This window comes from Lolium perenne, chromosome 4 (genome assembly GCF_019359855.2).
Source record: "Lolium perenne isolate Kyuss_39 chromosome 4, Kyuss_2.0, whole genome shotgun sequence".
Classification (NCBI taxonomy): Eukaryota; Viridiplantae; Streptophyta; class Magnoliopsida; order Poales; family Poaceae; genus Lolium; species Lolium perenne.
The window spans coordinates 229,088,144-229,105,076 of NC_067247.2; the positions used below are offsets into that span (position 1 = coordinate 229,088,144).

At 39.9% G+C, this 16,933-nt stretch overlaps 2 long non-coding RNA genes across 2 annotated transcripts; both read right to left on the reverse strand.

Moving 5' to 3' along the window:
- Window positions 1-3,371: 3,371 nt before the first annotated feature.
- On the reverse strand, window positions 3,372-5,054 carry LOC127323284 (uncharacterized). Its single transcript, XR_007865520.2, has 3 exons — window positions 4,569-5,054; window positions 4,307-4,486; window positions 3,372-3,478 (listed from the first exon to the last, which is right to left on the reverse strand). It is a non-coding gene; the product is annotated as an uncharacterized lncRNA (long non-coding RNA).
- Window positions 5,055-8,723: 3,669 nt separating this feature from the next.
- On the reverse strand, window positions 8,724-10,346 carry LOC139838905 (uncharacterized). Its single transcript, XR_011756725.1, has 3 exons — window positions 9,876-10,346; window positions 9,614-9,793; window positions 8,724-8,784 (listed from the first exon to the last, which is right to left on the reverse strand). It is a non-coding gene; the product is annotated as an uncharacterized lncRNA (long non-coding RNA).
- Window positions 10,347-16,933: the final 6,587 nt, after the last annotated feature.

The window sequence follows — 16,933 nt, forward strand, 5'->3', positions numbered from 1 at the left end:
ATACCAATTCCCTTTTTCACGCGATATTTTACTTGTCCGAGGTTTGATCATCGGTATCACTCTATACCTTGTTCAACCTCGTCTCCTGACAAGTACTCTTTACTCGTACCGTGGTATGTGGTCTCTTATGAACTTATTCATATACTTGCAATACATTAGACGACATTCCACCGAGAGGGCCCAGAGTATATCTATCCGTCATCGGGATGGACAAATCCCACTGTTGATCCATATGCCTCAACTCATACTTTCCGGATACTTAATCCCACCTTTATAACCACCCATTTACGCAGTGGCGTTTGATGTAATCAAAGTACCTTTCCGGTATAAGTGATTTACATGATCTCATGGTCATAAGGACTAGGTAACTATGTATCGAAAGCTTATAGCAAATAACTTAATGGCGTGATCTTATGCTACGCTTAATTGGGTGTGTCCATTACATCATTCATACAATGATATAACCTTGTTATTAATAACATCCAATGTTCATGATTATGAAACTAATCATCCATTAATCAACAAGCTAGTTAAGAGGCATACTAGGGACTCTTTGTTGTTTACATATCGCACATGCATCAATGTTTCGGTTAATACAATTATAGCATGGTATATAAACATTTATCATAAACATAAAGATATATAATAACCACTTTTATTATTGCCTCTTGGGCATATCTCCTTCATATCCTAGGTTCTTCTAAAGCACTCGGGGATATTCTTAGTGTTGTCCAATGATCATCACACGAATCATTCTGGAATATGCTCGTAGCACTTTAGAGCATAGGACATCTGATTGTGTACATATTATTCGTGATCTAAAATCACATGTGGTTTTACTCATTTAGTGTCAAATACACTCAAGTCTTGTTAAAACCTTGTAATATCCCAGGTAATGGGGTTACAAAAATAGAGGAAACAGATGTGTGCATTGCATTCATGCATAGAAAATCTGGGGAATTTTCGCGCTTAAAAGTAAAACAGTCACAGTAACTGAAGTTTCACTTGACCTTGGTGGAATTGAAGTAGCTCATCAAGTCAAGCGCTATAAACCTCAATCTGACTTTGTTAAAACCTTGTTTTGGGAAGAGCTAAGGGGTTAGATCAAATGGAACTAATAATCAACACAACAACACTTTACTCAATGATCAACTACTTGATCTTATAACAGATAATAAAATGGAAATCATTGCCATAACACAAGAACATCTGTTCAATTACAAACCAAGTAACAATAAAATGGAGAAACCATTCCTGACTTATCTTTTCCATGTCTTAAACTAATCCATGATCCTGCCATGAACCTCATGGTATTCATTTTACTTCATTCTTGGAAACATGACAAGGAGATCAACTCTAGAAATATATATTCTTCTCTATTCCAAATAGTTATACATCAAACCCAGAGAGGTGAGAGTTCTATATTATTTATTAGAGAAGCAATAACAAACCTAGAGCTAAACCTTGGATATACATCCAAGTATTCAAATCATCATCTTTAAGAGGAACACTAGGATATTATTCAAGACCTTCCCTAGAGAGAGAACCCATTTATTTTAACCATAGATATTGGTGACCACATCATTCTCTATGGAGCCTAACCTTAGGTTAGCATTAAAGTCCTTCCCAAATGAGAGAGATCATTCATACTAATCCTAGCTCTGTCTATTTAAGAATAAAGGACAACCTTTGAACTAAAGTATTAGGTTGTAAATCAATTCCCTTGGAGTGGTGAGTAAACTTAATATCACATAGAATCAAACCATATCCATGAATTGATAAAGAAAGGAGGAAATTAATTCAACAAAGATAGCCAAGTGGAGTGTTAGACTAAATACCTATTGAGATATTGTGAGTACACCATAAACCCTAGAATAACCATTCCTTTATAAGAGAGCCCAAGCTATGGTATTACACTCAAGTAGTTGAGGCAACACTTGGATTTGAGGGAGAGAACTATCCATATACCCAGATGATTATATCAACATTGTTTAAGTAAAACCCTAACAGAATATCTCAGGTATTCTCCTGGGATATAAACTAATGAGGCAACCATAGTAGTCCTATTCCAGGAGGTAAATAAGAAGTACTATACCCTAGTTGATCAAGACAATGCTTGATCATGGAAGTGAGAAACCTATTTAATGAGAGATACCTTAGGAAGCCAAACCTTGATCATTATAAATTGAGTGATGATCCTAAACCCTAAGAACTTGAGATAGAGATATTAAGAACAAGTTGATCATGCCTAATCCATGATCATGCTCTTGAGATATGTGAGGATAAGTTAAACCCTAATAGGATAATTAGATATCATCCACCACATGAAATTATAGGGGGGTAACTAGTAAGCAAACCTAGGCTAAAACCCTAACCTTAATGTAGTGATCTCACCCAGTAGGGTGCCGATCCCTTTGCAATAGTGCTAGTCCCGGATCGAACTGCTAGCACACACAGTTTAAGATGTAATATCAAATAGCAAAGGTCAATATTACATCACACGATCCAGAAAATAAAGTAGTTCATTACAACTTGCATAGCTCTCAGCTAGCACTTATTCAGAGTTCACAACGGTAAAGTAAAACTTAAAGCATGGAGCCATCTGTCTTCATGATGCCACAGGCAGATATGTTGAGCGAAGACTCGTGATCCTAATTCATTGATTCCTTAGTCAGAAAATAACCTGCAACATGAAACGTTGCAGCCACAAAGGGTCAATACACTTGAATTGTATTGGCAAGATGTCACTGTTGGGTGGGCGTAAAAGACACCTATCAATTATATGCATATTGCAACATGGTCTTCCTCCGGCTTAACTGTGTATGTATCAAAATTAATTCTTGTTATAGAATCCCTATACATAATACTAGCACACCAAGGGGTACCAATGTAAGGAGGATCTCCTATACATAATGCTAGTCCACCAATGGAGGTACCAATGTAAGGGTAAATTGCCTGTACATAATGCTAGTCCACCTACGTCAGCACCAATGTAAGGGTAAGCTCCCTATACATAATGCTAGTCTGCCTACGGTAGTACCAATGTAAGGATAAGTTGTCTATACATAATGCTAGTCCACCTACGGCAGTACCAATGTAAGGGTAAACTCCCTATACATAATGCTAGTCCGCCTACGGTAGTACCAATGTAAGGAACTCTAGCTATTTACGATTCCTTAACGAGAAAAAAAAAGTCCATAAATCGAAAACATATCTTTTTACCTCATCTAAAATTGACATGATAGCTCAGCCACGTATCTATCCACATATCTAGGAAACTCTACTTACGGTGAAAAGGGAAATCAAATCATAGCAAGACACATAGCGTATATAATAAAAATAATCCTACACATGCACTACTAGTGAAATCCTAGAATATATTTAGGGAACAGTAGGACAGTGAAAAAGTGACACTTGCCTTTTGGTATTTGATGATCATACACTTCTCACAATTCACACTCGTTGCACTCCGTACGATCTATACGATAAATTAACACATAGTAAACACACCACTCAAGAGTAAAGCAGCAAGCAAACAACATCCAATTGATTAATTTGATATTATTATATCCTTGGTTAAAATACATATTGATTCAGTATACAAAATGAACCATTGGTCATGGGGTTTAGGTTTATAAGACATGTCCTTGAGAGTTTGATTTATTTGAAATATATAGGGTCAAGATGATTTGTGAAAGATAGTGCATCTAGGACAATATGGGAAGTCTATGATCAATAAATCTAATAGGGACAAGAGATTGATCAAAAAATGATTGATAGATTGTGTGCTATGGCATAAATAGTTTTTAGTGTCCAATGTGAAGTCATTCGAAGTGGACGAGTTCAAAAGGTTTAAACAGATGTGGTATTAGGTTGTGTGCTTCAGTATCTTATTTTGCACAAAGGAATTCATTTTAGAAGGATGTGTATATATGAAGACATGACTAAAATAAGGTTTAAATTCAATTTTTAACATACATATTCAAAAATTTAATAATTATAAAAACTAATACCACTGGGTAGAGAATTTAATTGCGAATCCAACGCAAGAAGAATGATTCAAAAGGAGCTCTAAAATTAAAGATACGAAATTTTAAAGGATTTTCTTTTCCATGAGCTAGCTAGTTGCAGTAGGACTGATCTATCAGGTTGCTGTTCACGTCTGAGAAAAAGAAAACAGAACGAGCGTGGCAGGATATGATACGCTGGGCTGGTTCAAGTGATTTATTTGCAACCGTTTCATGGAGATCTAATAGACTACACTGCACTTGTTCAACTCAGGAAAGGAGATGTGTCGACGGCTTACATTGGCGATGCTTGGTCGTGGTGGTTGCCGGCGCTGTGCAACAGTAAGGTGGTCGACGGAAAGCAGCTTCACGGCTACGAGTGCACGACGGCGTTTTCCTCTGCCCTGCCTGGCCGCTACAAGCGAACGGAGGCGGCGCACTTCGGCGGAATTCGGGTGTCGTCTCCGGCGGTCCTCCGGCTGCGGAAAAGAAAGTTCAGAATAGGCTCCAATGAAAGTGAGCGGAAGGCAAAAGAATTTAGGTCCTGGCTTCCGTGGTTACCTCGCCATGGTCGTTGGCGTCACGGCGGGCGGCGTTGGCATCAGCCGTTCCCAGTGATATACAAGGATTTAGGAAGCTTGGGTTATACCTATCAACGCACGAAGTCGAGACGAGGTTGATGGCGAAGTAGACGACGACGGAGCGGAAGGAGTCAGCCGGAATCACTCGTCAGAGATGCTCCCGTGGACTGTGGCGTCGGTCGCCGACGAACCTGTCGAACCAGAACAAGAAAAAGCACAAAACCTTGGCAGGTAGGTGCCCAAGGAATCAAGGAATCGAATGGAGGCAGAGGGAGGTCAAGGGGACGCCGGTATCCACCGTAGTCGTCAACGAACGTCAGCAGTTTCCGCGAGATTGTGAGATGGTTTGCGAGCAGCCTGGTGGCTCTCGTTCTGTAAGGTTTGAGGGAAAATGGAGAGGATTGACAAGGCTATTTGTAGAACAAAACGGCTCATCAAATGGTGCCTTAAATCTCTGGGTATCAAAGAAAAGAGAAACGCAAGAAACTGAAACGGCCGGGCTCGTGCTCGTGCATTGTCTGTTCGTTGCTGAGCTTGAAGATGCCGACCTGGCGGTGGGACCCGCAGACGAAGAAAAAGAAAGGAAAACACGGGCTCGCGTGGCCTGATCGATTGGTTGGGCTGCTCGTTGAGTGGCCTGACTTTTCCTGGACGTGACATGCGATCAAGTCTGGTGCCCCGCTCTCTCTCTCTCTTTTTTTTTTTCTTCTCTTCTATTTTGTTTCCTGAGTTAGTATTTGGTATTTGACTTGAAAATCAATTTGCTTTAAAAGTGAGTCGAACTAAGTTAGAAAATTTTAAATAAAATACCATTAGATTTCTTATTGGGTGTAGAATATTTTGGAATCACTTTTAGTTAAAAAAGAACATTTTGAAAAAAAAACTGGATTTGACACATAGGTCTATATGGCTTACTTTCGGTTTAAGATTTATTTATAGACTTAAGGTTCATTCAAAATTTTCCTAGAGAATGCAAATATGACATGATGCTTATAAATGCCATGCATGCATTTTAATATTTAAATTTTTTTGGGATGTTCCAAAATCCTTAGAAAGGGTTGACTTAGTCTCCCAACATAGTGCTATGTATAATTTCAGAATAGGTACATTAAATCTCTATTTTGAGGACAATGTTTTAACCAATACACAAAAGTTTAAATTCCCTGCAGAATTTCAATCAAGACAAACAAATTCAAACACTCTAAATTATTTATTTTAACATTTCAAAATTAGGAAAATTTTGGGATGTTACAGACTACCACCCTTAAAAGAAATCTCGTCCCGAGATTTGAGAAGGCTAGAAAGAAAGATGGGTATGGGATATGTTGGGGTGGGCTACCACCCTTAACAGAGTTTTTTGTAGGTAGTCTTAGGTTTTGGGTTTAGGATAAGCTCATCTTGGATATGACTTGGCACATCCGAGTGTATGACTTGATCTCAGGTCATCTTTTGAAAAAATATCTACGGCTTATGGCTTCTGAGCTAATATCCAATAGGCGAATTTTTATTCACATATAGTGATCAACATATCTCTCCAAAGTGAGTTGAGTAGGCTTTTCCTCATGGTTCGCTTCTAATCCCTATGGGCTGGTGGTCGAAGTACTTTTGATACTGACGGTTCACTCTTTGGGTCAATCGGAAGACCAAGATGAGAGGACTTCACGACATTCATCATCTTTGTTTATTGGTGTCTTCGACAACAACCCTCCACCACTCTTCATCTAGTGGCTAGATCTTCAATCTCGTTGTAGTCCTACGCTTGGCAGCACTTGCCAACTATAAGGGTATAATATTTCTCCACCATAAGGTTTAGGCTTATCATCGACGTCTCTTTTGTAGGTATGTCTCTCTAGATTCGCAAAGTCAACATTAAGAAAGCGAATAATAAGAGTAGTAGGAATGGTGATCAACCCATCCTGCACCCAGATTATTACTTCGCATTTGATTTGCTGAATCTCGTATTCTAACACTTGGTCAACCTCACAAGTTTGATAAAAACTTCTATGGAGAGTTGAATCAATGTTTCAGTCCCCATTATTGAATTGTTTTGAAAACACTTCTATCGATCCTTAACTACGGTTTTGCGTATCTCACATTATATCCTTCTTCACCTTGATAAGAATCATCAGGGCTGGTTTCACTACTATTGTCTTCATGGCGAGTTGCCTAGAAAACATTCTCTGGGTTGGGTATAGATGAGAATAGATAGAAAATTCTAAGGGAGCATTCCTACCCAAACATATTGAATTGTTTTGAAAACACTTCTATCGATCCTTAACTACGGTTTTGCGTATCTCACATTATATCCTTCTTCACCTTGATAAGAATCATCAGGGCTGGTTTCACTACTATTGTCTTCATGGCGAGTTGCCTAGAAAACATTCTCTGGGTTGGGTATAGATGAGAATAGATAGAAAATTCTAAGGGAGCATTCCTACCCAAACACAGCAGATCAAAGCAATTCAGCAAACAACAATCATCTATCAAGCATCAAGCAACATGGTTCAAACACAAACAAAATAGTATGGTCATACCACATTTTGGTAAGATCAATACTTTGTTACTTTATCGTTGGTTCACTAAAAGAGAACTAATGGTGGTCTAGTCTATTTCTATATTGGATGCATCAATTTTCTATTCCACTCCTTTGGTGTATCCTTGTGTGTTGTGCAGTTTGCATCGAAGTCTTTCTTCAAGTTCTTCATTGATCTTCCATAAAACACTTCTTGCGGAGACGAAGAATATCACATGAAGCATCGGTCCCTCACTTTAGGCACAAGGTCCTCATCTCTACTTCCTTGATGGTTTTCATGAGGTAGGTCATCTAAGGCAAGAGGAAAACATTTCTGAAGATGGAATAGATGATTAGTACTAGAAGTTTCACAAAGCACACATTTTTTTTAATAGGATTAGACAAAAATTTCATCCTAGGGTCTTCCTATTTCTAATCCAAACCTAGGGTCACGAACCTACGGTCAACACAATGCTCTGATACCATCTGTAGTGATCTCACCCAGTAGGGTGCCGATCCCTTTGCAATAGTGCTAGTCCCGGATCGAACTGCTAGCACACACAGTTTAAGATGTAATATCAAATAGCAAAGGTCAATATTACATCACACGATCCAGAAAATAAAGTAGTTCATTACAACTTGCATAGCTCTCAGCTAGCACTTATTCAGAGTTCACAACGGTAAAGTAAAACTTAAAGCATGGAGCCATCTGTCTTCATGATGCCACAGGCAGACATGTTGAGCGAAGACTCGTGATCCTAATTCATTGATTCCTTAGTCAGAAAATAACCTGCAACATGAAACGTTGCAGCCACAAAGGGTCAATACACTTGAATTGTATTGGCAAGATGTCAATGTTGGGTGGGCGTAAAAGACACCTATCAATTATATGCATATTGCAACATGGTCTTCCTCCGGCTTAACTGTGTATGTATCAAAATTAATTCTTGTTATAGAATCCCTATACATAATACTAGCACACCAAGGGGTACCAATGTAAGGAGGAACTCCTATACATAATGCTAGTCCACCAATGGAGGTACCAATGTAAGGGTAAATTGCCTGTACATAATGCTAGTCCACCTACGGCAGCACCAATGTAAGGGTAAGCTCCCTATACATAATGCTAGTCTGCCTACGGTAGTACCAATGTAAGGATAAGTTGTCTATACATAATGCTAGTCCACCTACGGCAGTACCAATGTAAGGGTAAACTCCCTATACATAATGCTAGTCCACCTACGGTAGTACCAATGTAAGGAACTCTAGCTATTTACGATTCCTTAACGAGAAAAAAAAGTCCATTCTCTTTAATTTATGGACGACGATCCCCATCATTATTCACCATGCAAACGACCCCATCATATCAATATGTCTAGGTTTTTCGTGAACCAAGTTGTTTTCATTATGGAAAACATATCTTTTTACCCCATCTAAAATTGACATGATAGCTCAGCCACGTATCTATCCACATACCTAGGAAACTCTACTTACGGTGAAAAGGGAAATCAAATCATAGCAAGACACATAGCGTATATAATAAAAATAATCCTATACATGCACTACTAGTGAAATCCTAGAATATATTTAGGGAACAGTAGGACAGTGAAAAAGTGACACTTGCCTTTTGGTATTTGATGATCATACACTTCTCACAATTCACACTCGTTGCACTCCGTACGATCTATACGATAAATTAACACATAGTAAACACACCACTCAAGAGTAAAGCAGCAAGCAAACAACATCCAATTGATTAATTTGATATTATTATATCCTTGGTTAAAATACATATTGATTCAGTATACAAAATGAACCATTGGTCATGGGGTTTAGGTTTATAAGACATGTCCTTGAGAGTTTGATTTATTTGAAATATATAGGGTCAAGATGATTTGTGAAAGATAGTGCATCTAGGACAATATGGGAAGTCTATGATCAATAAATCTAATAGGGACAAGAGATTGATCAAAAAATGATTGATAGATTGTGTGCTATGGCATAAATAGTTTTTAGTGTCCAATGTGAAGTCATTCGAAGTGGACGAGTTCAAAAGGTTTAAACAGATGTGGTATTAGGTTGTGTGCTTCAGTATCTTATTTTGCACAAAGGAATTCATTTTAGAAGGATGTGTATATATGAAGACATGACTAAAATAAGGTTTAAATTCAATTTTTAACATACATATTCAAAAATTTAATAATTATAAAAACTAATACCACTGGGTAGCGAATTTAATTGCGAATCCAACGCAAGAAGAATGATTCAAAAAGGAGCTCTAAAATTAAAGATATGAAATTTTAAAGGATTTTCTTTTCCATGAGCTAGCTAGTTGCAGTAGGACTGATCGATCAGGTTGCTGTTCACGTCTGAGAAAAAGAAAACAGAACGAGCGTGGCAGGATATGATACGCTGGGCTGGTTCAAGTGATTTATTTGCAACCGTTTCATTGAGATCTAATAGACTGCACTGCACTTGTTCAACTCAGGAAAGGAGATGTGTCGACGGCTTACATTGGCGATGCTTGGTCGTGGTGGTTGCCGGCGCTGTGCAACAGTAAGGTGGTCGACGGAAAGCAGCTTCACGGCTACGAGTGCACGACGGTGTTTTCCTCTGCCCTGCCTGGCCGCTACAAGCGAACGGAGGCGGCGCACTTCGGCGGAATTCGGGTGTCGTCTCCGGCGGTCCTCCGGCTGCGGAAAAGAAAGTTCAGAATAGGCTCCAATGAAAGTGAGCGGAAGGCAAAAGAATTTAGGTCCTGGCTTCCGTGGTTACCTCGCCATGGTCGTTGGCGTCACGGCGGGCGGCGTTGGCATCAGCCGTTCCCAGTGATATACAAGGATTTAGGAAGCTTGGGTTATACCTATCAACGCACGAAGTCGAGACGAGGTTGATGGCGAAGTAGACGACGACGGAGCGGAAGGAGTCAGCCGGAATCACTCGTCAGAGATGCTCCCGTGGACTGTGGCGTCGGTCGCCGACGAACCTGTCGAACCAGAACAAGAAAAAGCACAAAACCTTGGCAGGTAGGTGCCCAAGGAATCAAGGAATCGAATGGAGGCAGAGGGAGGTCAAGGGGACGCCGGTATCCACCGTAGTCGTCAACGAACGTCAGCAGTTTCCGCGAGATTGTGAGATGGTTTGCGAGCAGCCTGGTGGCTCTCGTTCTGTAAGGTTTGAGGGAAAATGGAGAGGATTGACAAGGCTATTTGTAGAACAAAACGGCTCATCAAATGGTGCCTTAAATCTCTGGGTATCAAAGAAAAGAGAAACGCAAGAAACTGAAACGGCCGGGCTCGTGCTCGTGCATTGTCTGTTCGTTGCTGAGCTTGAAGATGCCGACCTGGCGGTGGGACCCGCAGACGAAGAAAAAGAAAGGAAAACACGGGCTCGCGTGGCCTGATCGATTGGTTGGGCTGCTCGTTGAGTGGCCTGACTTTTCCTGGACGTGACATGCGATCAAGTCTGGTGCCCCGCTCTCTCTCTCTCTTTTTTTTTTTCTTCTCTTCTATTTTGTTTCCTGAGTTAGTATTTGGTATTTGACTTGAAAATCAATTTGCTTTAAAAGTGAGTCGAACTAAGTTAGAAAATTTTAAATAAAATACCATTAGATTTCTTATTGGGTGTAGAATATTTTGGAATCACTTTTAGTTAAAAAAGAACATTTTGAAAAAAAAACTGGATTTGACACATAGGTCTATATGGCTTACTTTCGGTTTAAGATTTATTTATAGACTTAAGGTTCATTCAAAATTTTCCTAGAGAATGCAAATATGACATGATGCTTATAAATGCCATGCATGCATTTTAATATTTAATTTTTTTTGGGATGTTCCAAAATCCTTAGAAAGGGTTGACTTAGTCTCCCAACACAGTGCTATGTATAATTTCAGAATAGGTATATTAAATCTCTATTTTGAGGACAATGTTTTAACCAATACACAAAAGTTTAAATTCCCTGCAGAATTTCAATCAAGACAAACAAATTCAAACACTCTAAATTATTTATTTTAACATTTCAAAATTTGGAAAATTTTGGGATGTTACACTTAACTTGTGATCACTTGGTGATCATAAGTAGAATCCTACCACATCTATATTTCATAAATTAAAGAACCTAAGCAAACCTTAGAGTCAAACTCTATATTTTATATGGTGAGAAACCAATCACCCATATAACCAAAGTTAACTATAGAAAGAACCATAACCACTTTAGTTACTTCAACAATAGATTAAGGATAATAATAATAGAAGACTATTAGTAAAAGATAACACCAATTCTCATATCCTTAGTAACTAAAGGAGCACATGAAATAATAAGCAAGTAACCATTTTACCATGCATTGGGGAGATTAAACCTAGCACATGCAACATGATGTCATCCCAATTCTATTAATTAGAATTGTATCTCAACCTTAGTTTACACACCACTATGGAGATTGCAATATAAACCTAGACCATTATTGTGAACCAAACCCATGGCCATTAGGTAAATATCATTAGAACCCTAGCATTGCACTCTCATGCTTAATTACTAAACATAAGAGACATCTAATGCTAAGTCCTATAGTTAAAACCCACAAATGGTGATCAACAGAATAATTGCTATTATGTACCTGCGTTGAGCATGAACATTATATCTGGATCTTGTTTAATGCAAGACGGTTATTCATTCAAGTCTGAGAATAATAGTTGTTCTATTTTTATGAATAATATCTTTTATGGTCGAGCACCACAAAAGAATGACTTATTTCTGTTAGATCTCGATAGTAGTGATACGCATATACATAACATTGATGCTAAGCGAATTAAATTGAATGATAATTCTACTTATATGTGGCACTGTCGTCTTGGTCATATTGGAGTGAAACGCATGAAGAAACTCCATACTGATGGATTACTTGAATCACTTGACTTTGAGTCACTTGATAGATGCGAAGCATGTCTAATGGGTAAAATGACTAAGACTCCATTTTCTGGTATGATGGAGCGAGCTACTGACTTATTGGAAATCATACATACCGATGTATGCGGACCAATGAGCGTAGCATCGCGCGGTGGTTATCGTTATGTTCTAACCTTCACAGATGATCTGAGTAGATATGGGTATATCTATTTCATGAAACATAAATCCGAAACTTTCGAGAAGTTTAAGGAATTTCAAAGTGAAGTAGAAAATCAACGTAACAAGAAGATTAAATTTCTACGATCTGATCGTGGAGGTGAATATCTGAGTTATGAGTTTGGCATGCATTTAAAGAAATGCGGAATACTTTCACAATTGACACCGCTGGGAACACCTCAACGTAACGGTGTGTCCGAACGTCGTAATCGAACTCTCTTAGATATGGTTCGTTCTATGATGTCTCTTACTGATTTGCCATTATCATTTTGGAGTTATGCATTAGAGACAGCCGCATTCACTTTAAATAGAGCACCATCAAAATCCGTAGAAACGACACCGTATGAATTATGGTTTAATAAGAAACCTAAGCTGTCGTTCTGAAAGTTTGGGGTTGCGGCCTATGTAAAGAAGTTACAACCGGACAAGCTAGAACCCAAAGCGGAGAAATGCGTCTTCATAGGATACCCTAAGGAAACTATAGGGTACACTTTCTATCACAGATCCGAAGGCAAAATCTTTGTTGCTAAGAACGGAACCTTTCTTGAGAAAGAATTTCTCACTAAAGAAGTGACTGGAAGAAAAGTAGAACTCGATGAGATTGATGAATCTATACTCGTTGATCGTGAGTAGCGCGATCGAAGTTGTACCAGTACCGCCTACACCGGCAACAGAGGAAGCTAATGATAATGATCATGAAACTTCGAACGAGGAAACTACTGAACCTCGCAGATCGACAAGGGAACGTACCACTCCTGATTGGTATGATCCTTGTCTAAATGTCATGATTGTGGATAACAATGATGAGGACCCTGCGATGTATGAAGAAGCGATGATGAGCCCAGATTCCAACAAATGGCAAGAAGCCATGAAATCCGAAATGGGATCCATGTATGATAACAAAGTATGGACTTTGGTAGACTTACCTGATAGCCGAAAGGCTGTCGAAAATAAATGGATCTTCAAGAGAAAAACAGATGCTGATGGTAATATTACTGTCTATAAAGCTCGACTTGTCGCAAAGGGTTTCCGACAAATTCAAGGAGTTGACTACGATGAGACTTTCTCACCTGTAGCGAAGCTAAAATCTGTGAGGATTTTGTTAGCAATAGCTGCATTTTTTGATTATGAGATTTGGCAGATGGATGTCAAAACGGCGTTCCTTAATGGAGACATTGAGAAAGAGTTGTATATGGTACAACCCAAAGGTTTTGTCGAGAAGTTGGAACCGACGCTTTGATAAGGTGATCAAAGACTTCGGGTTTATACAGTGTCATGGAGAGGCCTGTATTTACAAGAAAGTGAGTGGGAGCTCTGTAGCATTCCTGATATTATATGTAGATGACATATTATTGATCGGGAATGATATAGAACTATTAAGCAGTGTTAAAGGTTATTTGAATAATAGTTTTTCAATGAAAGACCTTGGTGAAGCATCATATATATTAGGCATCAAGATCTATAGAGATAGATCAAGACGCCTAATAGGGCTATCACAGAGTACATATCTGGACAAGATTCTAAAGAAGTTTAGAATGGACGAAAGTAAGAAAGGGTTCTTACCTATGTTACCAGGCAAAGTCTTGAGTAAGACTCAAGGACCGGCTACGGCAGAAGAAAGAGAAAGGATGAGTAAAATCCCCTATGCCTCGGCAGTAGGATCTATCATGTATGCCATGCTATGTACTAGACCGGATATAGCACATGCTGTTAGTTTGACTAGCAGATATCAAAGTGATCCAGGAATGGAACACTGGACAGCGGTCAAGAATATCCTGAAGTACTTGAAAAGAACTAAGGATATGTTTCTTTGTTATGGAGGTGACCAAGAGCTCGTTGTAAGTGGTTACACCGATGCAAGTTGGAACACTGATCCTGATGACTCTAAGTCACAATCTGGGTACGTGTTTATATTGAATGGTGCTGCAGTAAGCTGGGCAAGCTCGAAGCAGTGCACGGTGGCGAAGTCTTCAACAGAATCAGAGTACATAGCGGCTTCAGAGGCTTCATCAGAAGCGGTATGGATGAAGAGGTTCATTGTAGAGCTCGGTGTGGTTCCTAGTGCATTGGACCCATTAATCATTTACTGTGATAACATGGGTGCCATCGCCAATGCACAAGAGCCAAGGTCACACAAGAGGCTGAAGCATATCAAGCTGCGTTACCACTCGATTCGCGAATACATCGAAGATGGAGAAGTAAAGATTTGCAAAGTACACACTGATCTGAATGTAGCAGATCCGTTGACTAAAGCTCTCCCTAGGGCAAAGCATGACCAACACCAGAATGCCATGGGTGTTAGGTATATTACAATGTAATCTAGATTATTGACTCCAGTGCTAGTGGGAGACTGAAGGAGATATGGCCTAGAGGCAATAATAAAGTGGTTATTATTTATATCTTTATGTTTATGATAAATGTTTATATATCATGCTATAATTGTATTAACCGAAACATTAGTACATGTGTGATATGTAGACAACAAGAAGTCCCTAGTATGCCTCTTAAACTAGCTTGTTGATTAATGGATGATTAGTTTCATAATCATGAACATTGGATGTTATTAATAACAAGGTTATATCATTATATGAATGATGTAATGGACACACCCAATTAAGCGTAGCATAAGATCTCGTCATTAAGTTATTTGCTATAAGCTTTCGATACATAGTTACCTAGTCCTTATGACCATGAGATCATGTAAATCACTTATACCGGAAAGGTACTTTGATTACACCAAACACCACTGCGTAAATGGGTGGCTATAAAGGTGGGATTAAGTATCCGGAAAGTATGAGTTGAGGCATATGGATCAACAGTGGGATTTGTCCATCCCGATGACGGATAGATATACTCTGGGCCCTCTCGGTGGAATGTCGTCTAATGTCTTGCAAGCATATGAATGAGTTCATAAGAGACCACATACCACGGTACGAGTAAAGAGTACTTGTCAGGAGACGAGGTTGAACAAGGTAGAGAGTGATACCGAAGATCAAACCTCGGACAAGTAAAATATCGCGTGACAAAGGGAATTGGTATTGTATGTGAATGGTTCATTCGATCACTAAAAGTCATCGTTGAATATGTGGGAGCCATTATGGATCTCCAGATCCCGCTATTGGTTATTGGTCGGAGTGAGTACTCAACCATGTCCGCATAGTTCACGAACCGTAGGGTGACACACTTAAAGTTGGATGTTGAAATGGTAGAACTTGAATATGGAATGGAGTTCGAATATTTGTTCGGAGTCCCGGATGAGATCCCGGACATCACGAGGAGTTCCGGAATGGTCCGGAGAATAAGATTCATATATAGGATGTCATTTTATGTGAATTAAAATGTCGCAGAAGGTTCTATGGAAGGTTCTAGAAGGTTCTAGAAAAGTCCGGAAGAAACCACCAAGGAAGGTGGAGTCCACATGGGACTCCACCTCCATGGCCGGCCAACCCTAGTGGGGGAGGAGTCCCAAGTGGACTCCCCCTTAGGGGGCCGGCCACCCCCCCATATGGGAGGTGGAACTCCCACCTCAAGTGGGAGTCCTAGCTTGGCTAGGTTTCCCCTCCATATGGAAGGTTTTTGGTTCGGGTCTTATTCGAAGACTTGGATACCAACACTTGGGGTTCCACCTATATAATGAGGGGCATAGGGGAGGGGGCCGGCCACACCAAAGCCACAAGTTGGCCGCACCCCCTTGAGGCCGGCCACCCCCTCCCAAACCCTAGCCGCCCCCTCTCCTCCATATCTCCCGCGTAGCTTTAGCGAAGCTCCGCCGGAGTTCTCCAACGCCACCGACACCACGCCATCGTGCTGTCGGATTCAAGAGGAGCTACTACTTCCACTGCCCGCTGGAACGGGAGGTGGACGTCGTCTTCATCAACAACCGAACGTGTGACCGAGTACGGAGGTGCTGCCCGTTCGTGGCGCCGGAACCGATCGTGATCAAGATCTTCTACGCGCTTTTGCAAGCGGCAAGTGAACGTCTACCGCAGCAACAAGAGCCTCCTCTTGTAGGCTTTGGAATCTCTTCAAGGGTGAGACTCGATACCCCCTCGTTGCTACCATCTTCTAGATTGCATCTTGGCTTGGATTGCGTGTTCGCGGTAGGAAAATTTTTGTTTTCTATGCAACGTTATCCTACATAGATCTAGAGGGTAATGGTATTCGTGTGAGGAAGTGACGAATTCTGAAGATCTTAAAGACATGAGGAAGGTCCATCAGAAGAAAGGAGTAAAGTTGTGGGAAGCAACCACAATATTCAGAAGGAAGTACCAATCAAAACTCATGCTTTACCTCAACAGAGGAGTACTTTAGTACATAAGAAGCATGAAGGTGAGAAATCTGGTGATTATGGTGAAGCTGAAGCAGATCCATAGTCAACATAGAAGAGGGAATGCATGGGAAATCACTTAGGATACTATATTCATAGTGTCAGCTAGTGGTTTTCTTGCAAAATAAACCCTGAAGGAAGGAAGATAACCTATGAAACCATAGCAGATATAAGAAGACCACAGTTGGTATTAGAAGACCACAGTTGTGGTATAGGATCAATACTGCGAGATAAAGTAGAAGATGTCTCGTCCAGTTGATCAGAACCTATAATAGAATCCATTTTTTAGATAACAAATGGCCACAATTGGTATCTAGTAGTCCACCATTGGATTATTTGTACCAAGAAAGGGTGAACAAATAAAACTTTGATAGCCAAAAAACA